This window comes from Eptatretus burgeri, chromosome 15, assembly GCF_056783735.1.
Source record: "Eptatretus burgeri isolate ZD-2024b chromosome 15, Ebu_testis_v1, whole genome shotgun sequence".
NCBI lineage: Eukaryota > Metazoa > Chordata > Myxini > Myxiniformes > Myxinidae > Eptatretus > Eptatretus burgeri.
In genome coordinates, this window is record NC_140975.1 from 19192300 (window position 1) to 19205073 (window position 12774).

Below are 12774 nucleotides of genomic sequence, written 5' to 3' on the forward strand. Positions count from 1 at the left end.
CAGGCACTCATTTTGCCGACCTCGGAAGGATGACAGGCAGTGTCAACCCCACCTGGTATTAATTCAACAGCAGAGTAGGAACCATGATGCCAACACCAGGCATATAGAGCAGTCAGGCTTTAAACCAAAGAGGTTAACGATTGACCGTATCCTTGCTTTTCGAGTCCTCACTGAACGCATACGAGAGTTTCGGCGGGGGCTGCTTGCAGCCTATGTTGATCTCTGTAAAGCGTTCGATTTAGTGAATAGGGATGCCCTCTGGAGGATTCTTGGTCTTTGTGGGGTGCCACCAAAACTGATCGATCTGATGTCTGAACTATACCCTGGTACTGAGAGTGCTGTGAGATGTGGTGGTACCATCTCTGACTTATTTCCCATTGTTACTGGAGTTCGTCAGGGGTGTGTACTGCCCCCCCCCCCACACTTTTCAGCACTTGTATGGACTGGATTCTGGGGAGCATTTTGGAGAGATCAAGCTGCGGTGCTTCACTTGGGAATGTTAAGGTCTCTGAACTTGATTTCGCTGATGATGCAGTCATCTTTGTGGAGACTCTCGATATCATTTTGGGGGCCCTCGAGGTGCTGAATGAGGAGTCAGAACCGCTGGGATTACGGGTTTCCTGGGTCAAAACTAAGATCCAGGCTTTCAATGACATCTTGAATGCTGCTTTCTTGTCTGTACCGGTTTGTGGTGATGATGTTGAGGTCACGGAGAGATTCACTTTCCTTGGCAGTGATATTCATGTCTCTGCTGGTTGTGAGCCAAAGGTCAATAGACGTCTGGGTCGGGCCTGGGGAATTATGGATTCACTGAATCATGGGGTGTGGCAGTGCCACTACCTGTACAGGAGGATGAAAGTCCAAATCTTCAGGTCCTTGGTGCTTCCAGTCTTGCTCTACAGATGTGAGACTTTGGAAACGGTATGGACTCTGACCAGAGATCTGAGATGGAGACTTAATTCCTTTGGTACCAGATCTCTTCAGAGAATCCTAGGCTATCGCTGGTCGGATTTTGTGTCCAACGAGTGTGTAATATATGTTTGAAGTGCCTGCAATTCAGAAACAACTTTAGTGTTGTTGTTGTTCGTTATCTCAATGAAACTAGAAAAATAAAGAATGCACTTCCGGGGCTTCCAAGCTGGAGTCTGGCTTATGTTACATGGTGTCAGAAGTGATCTGCAAATAACTCCGTTCATTCGTGCCATCTGAATCTGGTATCTGAGATACATAAACTCTAGCATCCGTTAACATTGAGTACCCCACAATTGACTGGGATTCGGCTTCGTTATATCAGGAATTTGTTCGATTTCGAAATCACGTTGGATTTGTTTTCGACGGTCCATTGGCTGATCTGCCTGACAAACACAAGGCAGGCTGGCTTGGAACATGGATCGGAGAACAAAAACGAGAGATATATAAGACAAGACTTTGGACTGGATTGAAGGTGAGAAGGATGACCCCCAACAAAGTTCTTGATCAATTTGAATTGTATATACGTCCCCAAAAAAAACAAGCGCATCGCGAGGCATCGGCTGTTCAAGAGGAAACAAAGCTCCGAGGAATTGTTTGACAACTTTGTTAAGGATTTGTGTCTCATTCTCTTGGATGACCAGTATGTGCAATCTGAAGATGTGCTCATGGATGCGATTATCCAAGGTGTGTTTGAGGAGAAGGTCCAGGAGCACCTGCCAGACAGAGGTGAGGAACTTACGCTGGCCAAAGCTCTTCAAGTGGGTCAGCAATACGAGCTTTCACGGACTCAAGTTCGCATTGTCCATGATGACACGAGTGTAGCTGCAGTACACTACAAACAAGCGAGACCGAAACCACAATTGAACCCAGCACCACAACTGTCATCACGCAAGATATCAACCCCGAATAGACCCTGGCGTAAGGACAGCTGCCACCGCTGTGATAAGGATCCTAACCATGTATGGAATCATGGTGAATGTCCGGCAATTGGATCCACCTGCTCTTGCTGCAAGATACCGAACCATTGGCTTGCAGCTTGCCATCGACGTGCCAGTATACATTCAGTTAAAACTCAGTTGGACGGTGCTTGTGCTGATACAACCGAGTACACGGATGAAACCAATAGGCAAATTCTATTCATCAGTGCACTGCAGACAACGGCTGCATCATGAGGTGATAAATGGGAGGGAGTCTCTCTTGGTATCAGGAAGGCAAATGACCTTCAGAATTGATACCGGAGCTTGCTTGCTTGGTACCGGATTGATACCGCTTGGTACCGGAGCTCGCTGCAACACATTGACACTATCTGATTATATCAGCGTCTCATGCACACTGCCGAACTCCATCAGCCGTGGATCTTTCCATTCAGTACCGTGGCAAGATATTCACCACAACCTTTGAAGTGGTCGCTCTCTCACAGGAAAACATAATATCCGGAGCTACAGCTGAAGTTCTGGGTCTGATCATCAGACTCGATTCCATTGGAACATTGGAACCTGATGACATTCTTGCTTAGTTGAAGGAATATCCAGACCTAGTGAGAACTACTGGAACTCTGCCAGGCATGTGTACAATGAAATTGCAACTTGGTGTGAAGGGAGTAACACACGCTTTGCAGCAACAACCAGCTTCCCTCTTGCCACATATTAAAACCCGACTGGGGGAGATAGAATCCGATGAATACATTGCCAACGTTAATGAACCAACTGAATGGGTCAGCCCAATGGTGGTATCTCTCAGAAATGACAAACTGAGAATTTTTACTTGATCCATCTGATCTGAACAGTCATCAAGAGGGAGCACCATCCCATGCGCACGGTTGAGGAGGTTGTTGCAAGTATACCTGATGCCAAGGTGTTCTCAGTGCTTGATGCAGTCAGGGTTCCTTCAAATCAAACTGGACGAGGAATCGTCCTATCTGATGTGTTTCAATACACCATTCGGAAGGTACAGGTAGCTTCAGCTTCCTTTTGGACTGAAATGTGCACTTGAAATTTTTCAAAGGATTATGGACCAGGTGATTGAAGGCATAGATGGAGCATTCACGATCATGGATGACATTCTTGTGGCTCTTCCAAACGTGGAGTTGCATGCTTGAATTATGAAAAAGGTGATTGAGAGAGCAACAAATTACAATCTGAAGTTGAATCTGCAGAAGTGCAAAATCCGCCAGTCACAGGTACAGTACGTAGGACACATACTGTCTGCTGATGGATTATCGCCTGATCCGGCCAAAGTTGAGGCAGTTCTTAGTATTCCGATTCCAACCGATAAGGAAGCTGTGAGGTGCTTCATTGGATTTATTATGTATCTGTCAAAGTTCATCCCTCGGTTGAGTAATGAGTTAGTTCCACTCCGAGAGCTGCTGAAATCAGACGTTGAATATCAATGACAACCGGCTCAAGCCAGAGCATTTGAAAGACTGAACGAACTTTGCTGTTCTCCTCCTGCTCTTGCGTACTTTGATGTTAACAAACCAGTCGAGATTCACCGTGATGCTAGCCGAAGTGGACTTGGTGCAGTTCTCTTTCAGGACAACCGACCTGTAGCACACAGTTCCAGGACCCTTACAGAGATGGAGACATGGTATGCACAAATAGAGGAGATACTGTCGATCTTTCATGCCTGCAAGAAGTTTCATTGTTATATATTTGGGAAACCAGTCACCATCTACAATGACCATAAGCCTCTGGAAATGATCACCAAGAAGCCATTGCTGCCCGCTCCAATGAGACTGCAGAGCATGCTCCTACAATTGCAATGGTATGACCTCAACATTCAGTACAGAAGAGGTGAGGATATGTAGCTTCCAGACCCCCTTTCTAGAGCGTACCTGCCAGATACTCATTCAGAACTGGACAACTTGGAATATATTTCAATGCTGGACTTTCTACCCGTCTCTGAAGAGAGGTATGCGGATCTTCAAAAAGCTCCTCAGTCAGAACTTGGTCATTTACAGTCCATGATTCTTGACGGATGGCCAGAGGCCAGGCAAGATGTATCATTCTGTCTTCGACCATACTGGGATTCCCGGAGTGAACTTTCGTTTATGGATGGCATCACACACAAAGGCATGAAAATTGTCGTACCACCTACTCTGAGACATTGCACGCTGAGCCTGATTCACAAATCGCATCTTGGAATAGTCAATGGAAGCAACAAGCTAGGGAGGTTCTATACTGGCCCTCAATGAATGTGGACATAAAGCAAACTATTCAGAACTGTTCCAAGTGTGCAGACTATCAAAATCGCCTGCCTGCTGATCCCCTGAAACCAACTCCGACACCGAATCTACCTTGGAGTGAAATTGGGACGGACCTTTTCCAGTTTGATGCTAAGACACACCTGATAACGGTTGACTATTACTCCAAATTCATTGAGGTGGATGAAGTGAAGGATTTACGCTGCGGTACAACTCTTGAGCAGCTAAAAGCACAGTTTAGTCGACATGGTCTACCGGAGACTCAACGAAGTGATAATGGGACGATGTACAACTCACTTGTGAGGAAATTTTGCAAAGATCATGGAATCATTCTTAGAACGTCTAGCCCCAGATATCCACGTTCAAATGGAGAGGTAGAGAGGGCTGTACTAGTCAACGGTACCAGAGTTGGTGTCAAAGCCACCCGATGCTCGCCTGTTTATACATTTATCGTTTTTAAAAGACTCATCCAATAATTAATATTTAGCCGCGTCGCGTTGCGAATGCTGGCTCTAAGAGAGCTCCGTGTTGTTCTTCTTCTTCTTGTTCTTCTTCTTCTTCTGGTGAGGACAAAACATTTATGATGCGGCTCTTGGACACATTTGTCTTTGTTTTTATAAAGCATTGCAGTGAAGTCCGATCCAAATAATTTTAAAGCAATATATGTATTTGTAATCAGTAACAAGAGCGCAAGTGAGCACAATATACACCCGTACAAGAAGGTATATACAGAATTGTGCTACTACATGGAAAACAGCATCCTGGTTGCCATGGCAACCACTTTAGATGATGAATGTATGTCGCGACACACCGTCTCCACAGTCTGTACCTATGTACCAAATATGAAACGTGAAAGTTGAAAACTTTGGGAGTTAGAGTGCGGACAGGAACGGATGGAAAACAGCATCCTGGTTGCCATGGCAATCACTTTAGAGGACGAATGTATGTCGCGACACACCATCTCCACAGTCTGTACCTATGTACCAAATATGAAACGTGAAAGTTGAAAACTTTGAGAGTTAGAGTGCGGACAGGAAGTTTGTGTGTGCCTGAGGGACGGAAGGACGGACAGACAGACAGAGACAGACAGATAGACAGACGGACGGACGGACGGACGACAGGTATCACATAATACACCCCGATATATATATATATATATACATATATATATATATATATATATATATGGTGTATAAAAAAAGTGTGGTAGATAAAAACATTAGAAAGGAAAAAATAACTTGCACCAAAAACTTTACCATTTTCACGCTCACACTGACGCTGACGCTCACGCCGGGGGGTATCGCTATAGCTCTCTGTTCTTCGAACAGGCGAGCTAAAAACGACTCGTGCAATAATCCAGCAAGGCCAGGTGATTATCTGTAGATTTTTGTCAAACGCCCCTGGAAGGCATTCATCCATCACTGGCTCAACTACTGATGGGAAGACATCTGAAGAATAACCTTCGCATTGCTGGAGGTCTTCTGGTGCATATAGCTTATGACCGTGATGCTGTGAAAAAGTACCTTGACCTGGAAAAAGCAAAACAGAAGTTCTCCCATGATCGTCACTCACTCAAAGGTCTTCCACCATCACATCAGAATGATGAGGTTCGAATAGACGCTCATATGGGTTCCAAATGGTGGATACTAGCTATGATTGTGAAGCAGCATTCTGAGCTATGTTCATACGTTGTTCAGTCTCGAGAAATGGGTGACACTCATCGCCATAGCCGTCGATATTGATGTAAGAGCACCAGTGTAGCCAATGAGGGTGTTACTCTCGACCGGCCTTTTGTTGATACTGATAAGGCCACCAGCGAGGCCCGTGATGGCTCAAGCTGTTCGTCAGGCATGGTCTCCAGTTGGTGACACTGCACATACTGTAGATCTGGGTGAGCCAGACAGAGCGGTCACCCCATCAGTGTCTTCAGCTCGCCCAGTTAGCCCGTGCGTTACTCGTACTCAAAGTGGTCGTATCAATCATCGACCAAACAGACTTGACTTGTGATGAACTGTAAATGTTACCCTCGTTAAGTTTGGATGTTTCCTAGCACTGAATTGGATTTGATTTGTTGCAAGGTAATGTCGATTGAGGTGTTTGATCTGTTGTTTTGTTTTGGAACTGAGTTGGACTTTGCAAGCGATCGATGCTTCCATTTTATTTTATGCTCTGATTCTATTTCTCTTACTACATTGGTTTGAGTTCTGTGCTATTTGCTCATGTAATATGCTCTTGCCCATCTTGAAGGGGAAGATATAATATATGTTTGAAGTGCCTGCAATTCATAAACAACTATAGTGTTGTTGTTGTTGTTGTTGTTGTTGTTGTTGTTTATCTCAACAGAACTAGAAAAATAAAGAACGCACTTCCGGTGCGGCCTGCATGGCTTACAAGCTGGAGTCTGGCTTATGTTACAGAGCGGTTACTGAGAAAGACTCAAATGAGATTTGTTACCTGCATTGTCCGTGAGCATCAGCTGTGGCTGTATTAACATGTGGCTCGTTTTCCTGATGCTGATCCTGCTCACCAGATTCTCTCAACGAAGGAGCCTCGTGAGTGGAGGAGGCCAATGGGCCGACCACGTGCCTCGTGGTTGCAGCAGGTTGATCAGCATCTCAAGGAGATGGGGATGGGCCAGGCATCTGCCTGAGGGATGGCCAGATGGAGGCCCCTTGGAGTACCGGTGTTAAATGGACGCAGCGACGCACTGCTCTGGTGCATGCTCCCATACCTCACCTGACCTGACATTAAAACAGGTCTAATGGTGCGCTCTCGCTCATGGGCATTTGTACAAGCTGAATTGAAAAGCAATCTGAAAAAATATCTGGAAACTCCCCATCTGTCCTGCCCTTTCTTAATTCCTGGACCTAGTCTATCCTTGGCGAATTAAAATCCCTCATAATCAATACCCTTCCCTTTTCACAGGCCTTTTCTGAATTCTTTACAAACCCCTATTCCATGCTCTTCCCTCATGCCAGGATCCCTATAAAAAAAACATCCTCCAACTATGTTACTATTCATACAATCCCTAATCTCTGGTCTGAGAAAAGAAACTTGTCCTTCAATTTTTGCAAATTTCTAAATCTCACCTTGTCACTTCAGAAGGATCCTCAAATTAACCCACCTGTTTCCATAGCCAGCCAGTGGAAGAGGTTCAGTCCCTTAAACTTCTAACCCTAACTATAAGCCATCATCTCACTTAGCCAACCATGGAGTAAAGCTGTCCTCCAAAGGCTGGCCATCCTCCATCGTTCCAATTAATTGCTTGAAACATCTGAACAAAGTACAGCTTATATTGCTCTCCCTCATAGGATGGCACCTCAACATCACATCTGTCTTTCCTGTAATCTGAACAATCTAAACGTTTCAATAATATTGGTAAATCTCAGGCTGTGGCCAAAGCACAAAGGGCTGTCGCCCTCACATTACAAACAGGTTGGTTGTCAGACTATCATCAGTATCAACTATCGAGTGACTGTCAGGCAGATCATATTGCTTTCTCACCATAAACAGCTTGGTGGTCTTTTGATATTCTATCATCTTTTTAGTGTTGCTCCCCCCCCCCTACCCTTTCAGTCATCAATCCTTCCCAGGCTCTACCAGAGTGAACGCATTCATTCAGGCTTTCTAGTTGTTCACCTGCATTCCTTTGTCTCCCTCTTTTCCTGTCTGTGGAATCACCTTCCTGTGTCTGTTCAATCCCTTTCCTCCTTTCGCCGTTTAATGTTTGCAGCTCACTACTATACAATCTCATCCTGTCTCCCTTTCCCATGGAGGATCTTTTTTAAAAATTATTATTCCTGCCAACCTCCTGCCTTACTCCACCGATACTTACAGGTCATGTTTGTAGTCATGCCAACTGTCCACTTGTGTCCCTTTTTTGTGTTGGTCAAAATCCCCATATCTTGTCATTATGCCACTGCGTGAGTCTCGTTTGTTTATCTTAACATCTTTATTCGCTCCTCCAACCGCTCCCCACAGTTTGATTTGCTTGCAAAATGAAAACTGCAATAAATATTTTCCCCCAAAAGAAATGTGAGCCTCAGGGGGAAAGAGTAGCACATTGCATGATGATGTCATGATGATGTCAAACTGTGTGATGACATCATTAGTTCAGTTTTTTATGGCAAAATATTTGGGGTTGCACCAAAAAGGAGCACGTCAGAATTCGAAATACATGTAAATTTTGGCCCTGATGGAAAAACCCATGACGGGGCAATGAATAGTTTCAAGGTTTGTGATTTTATGTTTGATGGATATAATAGAGCAAGATGAAAAGAAGAACCCCCCCCCCCCCCACGCCTATCGTATGTGACCAAAAATGATCACGCACTGCTCTGTACCGTCCCCTGCCTGGAAGCTCGGATGAACGTTCTTGCTCCCAATTGCTGCATGAACCAAATTTTGCATTGAACATATCTTGTTAAATTGCTGCAACATTGTAATAAGTCGTTTGTTAACAGTTGGAATTAAACCAAAATATTCAACAAGTGCATGCAAAGCTGCTTTTTAAGTCTCAGAAGTGACGCGCGCATAGTCTGGCAACAAAATAACTAAGGGCAAGGAATAAAAGAGTCTTCTGTGCACTACAGATGTGATGATATCTGCAGATGCCCCCTTGGGTCGAGCGTCCTGCTCTGGCACAGGGAATGATGGATGAGGCCTCATACAATGTGGCGAATATGGGTGGGGAAGCTCGGTGCATGAAGCAAGTGTTGCTTCATCGCTTTGAGTGATACACTAACGGCAACAACAAGAGCAACCACAATGTCATACCAATGAAGAACAAGCAGGAAAAGAAGAATGATCGTTTCCAGATCACTCTAATAATTAATACAATTTGGAGAGTGAGCAGTCCAGACTCTGCAGATACTTTGTGCCATGATGTTTAATAGAGTGCTGATGAAGGATTTTTGTGAAGTTTTGCCTTGGAACATCTCAAGTAAAAAAAAAAAATCCATCGAGTTCACTGGTGTTCCAGCCAAAACATAAATTCCTCCTGCTTTTCGCAACGTGAATCTCGTACCTACATTGTCCGCAGCGCCTTCCATCAGAACTCGACAAATGACGTCAACAGCGCAGTTCCGTGCCTGCAACTGTAGTTACCTAAATCCTTCTGTGGCAGATATACTCAAACATTCTCAATTGTATAAACAGAATTCAGCTGCTGATGAAATCGTTTATACCCCTGACTATCAATATTGATAGTATCTTCTATACAACGTCGTTGTAAATATGCTGCGTTCTTATATACCAATATGTCAGCATTTCTATAAATCGAATAAAAAGATCAAGCAAAACAAAAAAAAAAGAGCTTCTCCTAGCAAGTCATAATTTCAAAATCTCCTGAAAACCTGCCTCATGATCCTGTGACCACTGGCTCCAAATTCGGATTTGGCCATCATCTCCTAATGTTCTTCGTATTCATGTAAAACTACACACTTGTTTCGCCCCTCGTCTTGCCAATCATCTCTTAAACAACAGCACCTACATGAGTCTCAAATATTAAATGAATAAAGGAGTACTAAACTTCTCAATTTTGAGAATGTCTGAGCTATAATTCGCCTTCAGATTGGTTTTGGCCGCTATGAGTTATCTGGTGGCGATGGAGTCTGATTCAGAATTGGCATGCGTCCACAGGTCTGGCATCATAGGTTGTGCCAGTAGTAACTGGCCTGGGTAGTAGCTGTGTCTTTCCATTGTTGTTACTTGAAATCACGCAGCTGGCATTAATTTCTCTCAAAGTGAAGAGTCCCACATCTCACTTGTCTTCTCCATAGTGGCCAATCAGCTGCGAGCTGTTCTTAGGGGTCATGGTCTTTGAGACTCTTTTTGAGGTTGTCCTTGTAATGTTTTTAGTGAACACCAGGATGTCGTTTACCTTGGGTCAGCTCGCCATACAAGATTTGCTTGGGAATGTCGGTCATCCACTTGAAGAATATGATCAGCCCATCTCAGCTAGGTCCTATGGAGAGTAGCTTCCATACTGCAGGCCCCAGCTTGGCACAGTACCTCATTGTTTGTGACTTTGTCCTGCCATTGGATCTTCATGATGGATTTGAGATGCCATTCGTGGAACTTCTCCTTGCACTTGATGTTGGTAGCATACCCATGTCTCTGCCGCATAAGGTAGGGTGGTCAGGGCAATGGTTTGAAGAACTTGATTTTTGTGTCCAGTTTAATGTTGTGCTGATTCCTCACTATGTCATGGAGATATCCACAAGAAGAGCTGGCTTTCTTCATGTGGAGACATGAATCCCTTCATCAACCCTGGCATTTTGAAAAAAAAAACTTGTTTGGTGTTGAGGCTCATGGAGGAGCTAAAACACAGAATGGACCAGGATGCCACGGAATGAAAAGAACAGTCGAAAAAGCGGTGGAAGGCGGTAAAAGGTCAGATGTGATAAGGAAAGACTTTGCACGATGGAGATGCCCAGTCAGCAACTGGCTTTGGAGGCCAACTGAGATATGTGGTTTGCCCAATAAAGATCCCGGCGGATGGTACGGCACAAAAGTTTGAGTCACAACTTTTTCAAGAGGACTGTTATGGAAGTAGATGGGAGGGTTTGCCAGACGGTCTTTTTGGAGAGACACAGTGAGAGTGCAAGATTTGTCCGGATTGAAAGGCATGTTCCAAGTGTTTCATAAGCATCCTATCAAGATTTGCAGTGAGGGAAGAGGCTGCTTCTGTCTATCTGAAGGATAAGGCAGGTTACGACAGAAGGTGTACTTCTCAACAAAAGAGATAGAGAGGAATTTGCAGAGATTCAAAAAATAATTGATGAAGATTGGGAATATGACTGCACCAATGCCTTGAGGGCAATGCAGCCTTGACAGGGACAGGAGATGATCGAGGATCCCGTTGCGAGCCACGTGTTGGCTACAAGAGTACAGGAAGTCAGTAAGTCATGTGGGGAGGTGGGCTTGGATGCCTAGACAGAGAGTTTGGAGAACAAGGCGGGGTGCCAGACTGTATCAAAAGCTCGAAATATGTTGAGAGAGATGGTCCTGATCTCATATCAGACATCGAGGGCCTCCATACATTCTTCGGTGAGTAGAAGCAGCATGTCTAATGAAGAGTGACCGGATCTGAATCCAACTTGATGGTTCGAGATCAGGCTGTTGGAGAAAAGGAAGGATTTGACGTCCATTACAATTATGGATTCCATAACCTTGCTGATGGTTGAAAGTAAGCCGATAGGTCTGTCATTAAGGAGATCAGTTTGTGCACCTTATTTATGTAATGCAGTGATGTTGGCTGATTTCCAACAAGATGGGAGATGATCTAGGATTCGAGGATAAATGAAAGGGTGGACAGAGCAGAGAGAGGTCGTACAAGAGTAGCAGACACGCAGGTTTTTGGACATGCGAGCTGATGCCCATTTGGGCCAGTTGCAGAACCTAAGTAGAAGGTTGCCAGAAACCTCTCCACCTTCTCACTTGAAAAAGACAAGCCCAGGGGCAGTTGGGTGTGACTGGGTAGGGTGCGTACAAGGAGCTAGGGGTTGGGAGTACACTATTTGGAAGCAAACACAGATGTGAGGCATTTGGCTTTCTCACAAGAAGAGTCGGGGTGCCATTTGAAGTGAATAAAGGGATGGAGGTGGAGCATATTCCAGAGACAGACCTGACAAGGTACCACCAGGTTTTTGAGGAAGGAGACTAGTTTGAAAGAACAGTCTTGAGGTTGAACAGATGTACGGAATTTTCTGCCTCTCCTGAGAGTTGACACACTCTTGGTGCAGGCTTTATGCAGTGATCTGAGGTTACCTTTTGTCAGATTTGCCTTCCAGGAAGAGAAGGAAAGTAGTTTCAAGAGAACACCAACCTGGTGTTGGCTTTGCAGTTCGGATGGTGGGTTGGGATCCTCGGGTCCTGAGTTCAAGCCCCATTGGCCGCTGAATTAACTCCAGGGGGTTGACTCAGCCTGTCATCCTTCTGAGGTCAGCGAAATGAGTACCAGTGTAGCAGCCAAAAGGCTGCACATGAAGGGAAGGGGTATCGACGGATTGATTAAATCTGGTATTGGTGTGGTGCATGCATGATGGGCCGAATGACCTCCTCCTGTGAACTGTTTCCTTCTAATTCCTTGTAAAAAGATGAGATGGGATGAACGTGTGCAGAAGAGAGAGTGAGCAGGTTTCTGTGGAAGAATTCCAAGACTGAATTAATATCAGTGGCGGCAGGTATCGGAGACCAATACTGAAGTGAAATGGCCACTTGCAGTCCCTGCCAATCTGTCTGAGGGAACTACCAGACTCGTCAGCAATGAGCCGGCACTCTGAAAATAGTCAGAGTTGTTGACTCTCACAAGCATGCGATCACATGAACCCATTGGAGCAGAGGAAGAACACGCGGCATCAGCCCCATCATCATTGGCGTCATTGGCAGAGATCTGTGTCGGAAAGTTTGCAGATTGGGTCAGGCCCAAAGAAAACCACAGCAGTTATTTGCTGCAGTGCCATGGCCGGGTGAGAGAAGTACCAACATCCAGCCAATTGGTGTGGTGACAGGTGAAATCACCACATATTGGAATGGGTGGTTAAACATTGGTCCAATTTGGTGGACAGACATGTAATTGGAGTCATTCCTGTTTGAAG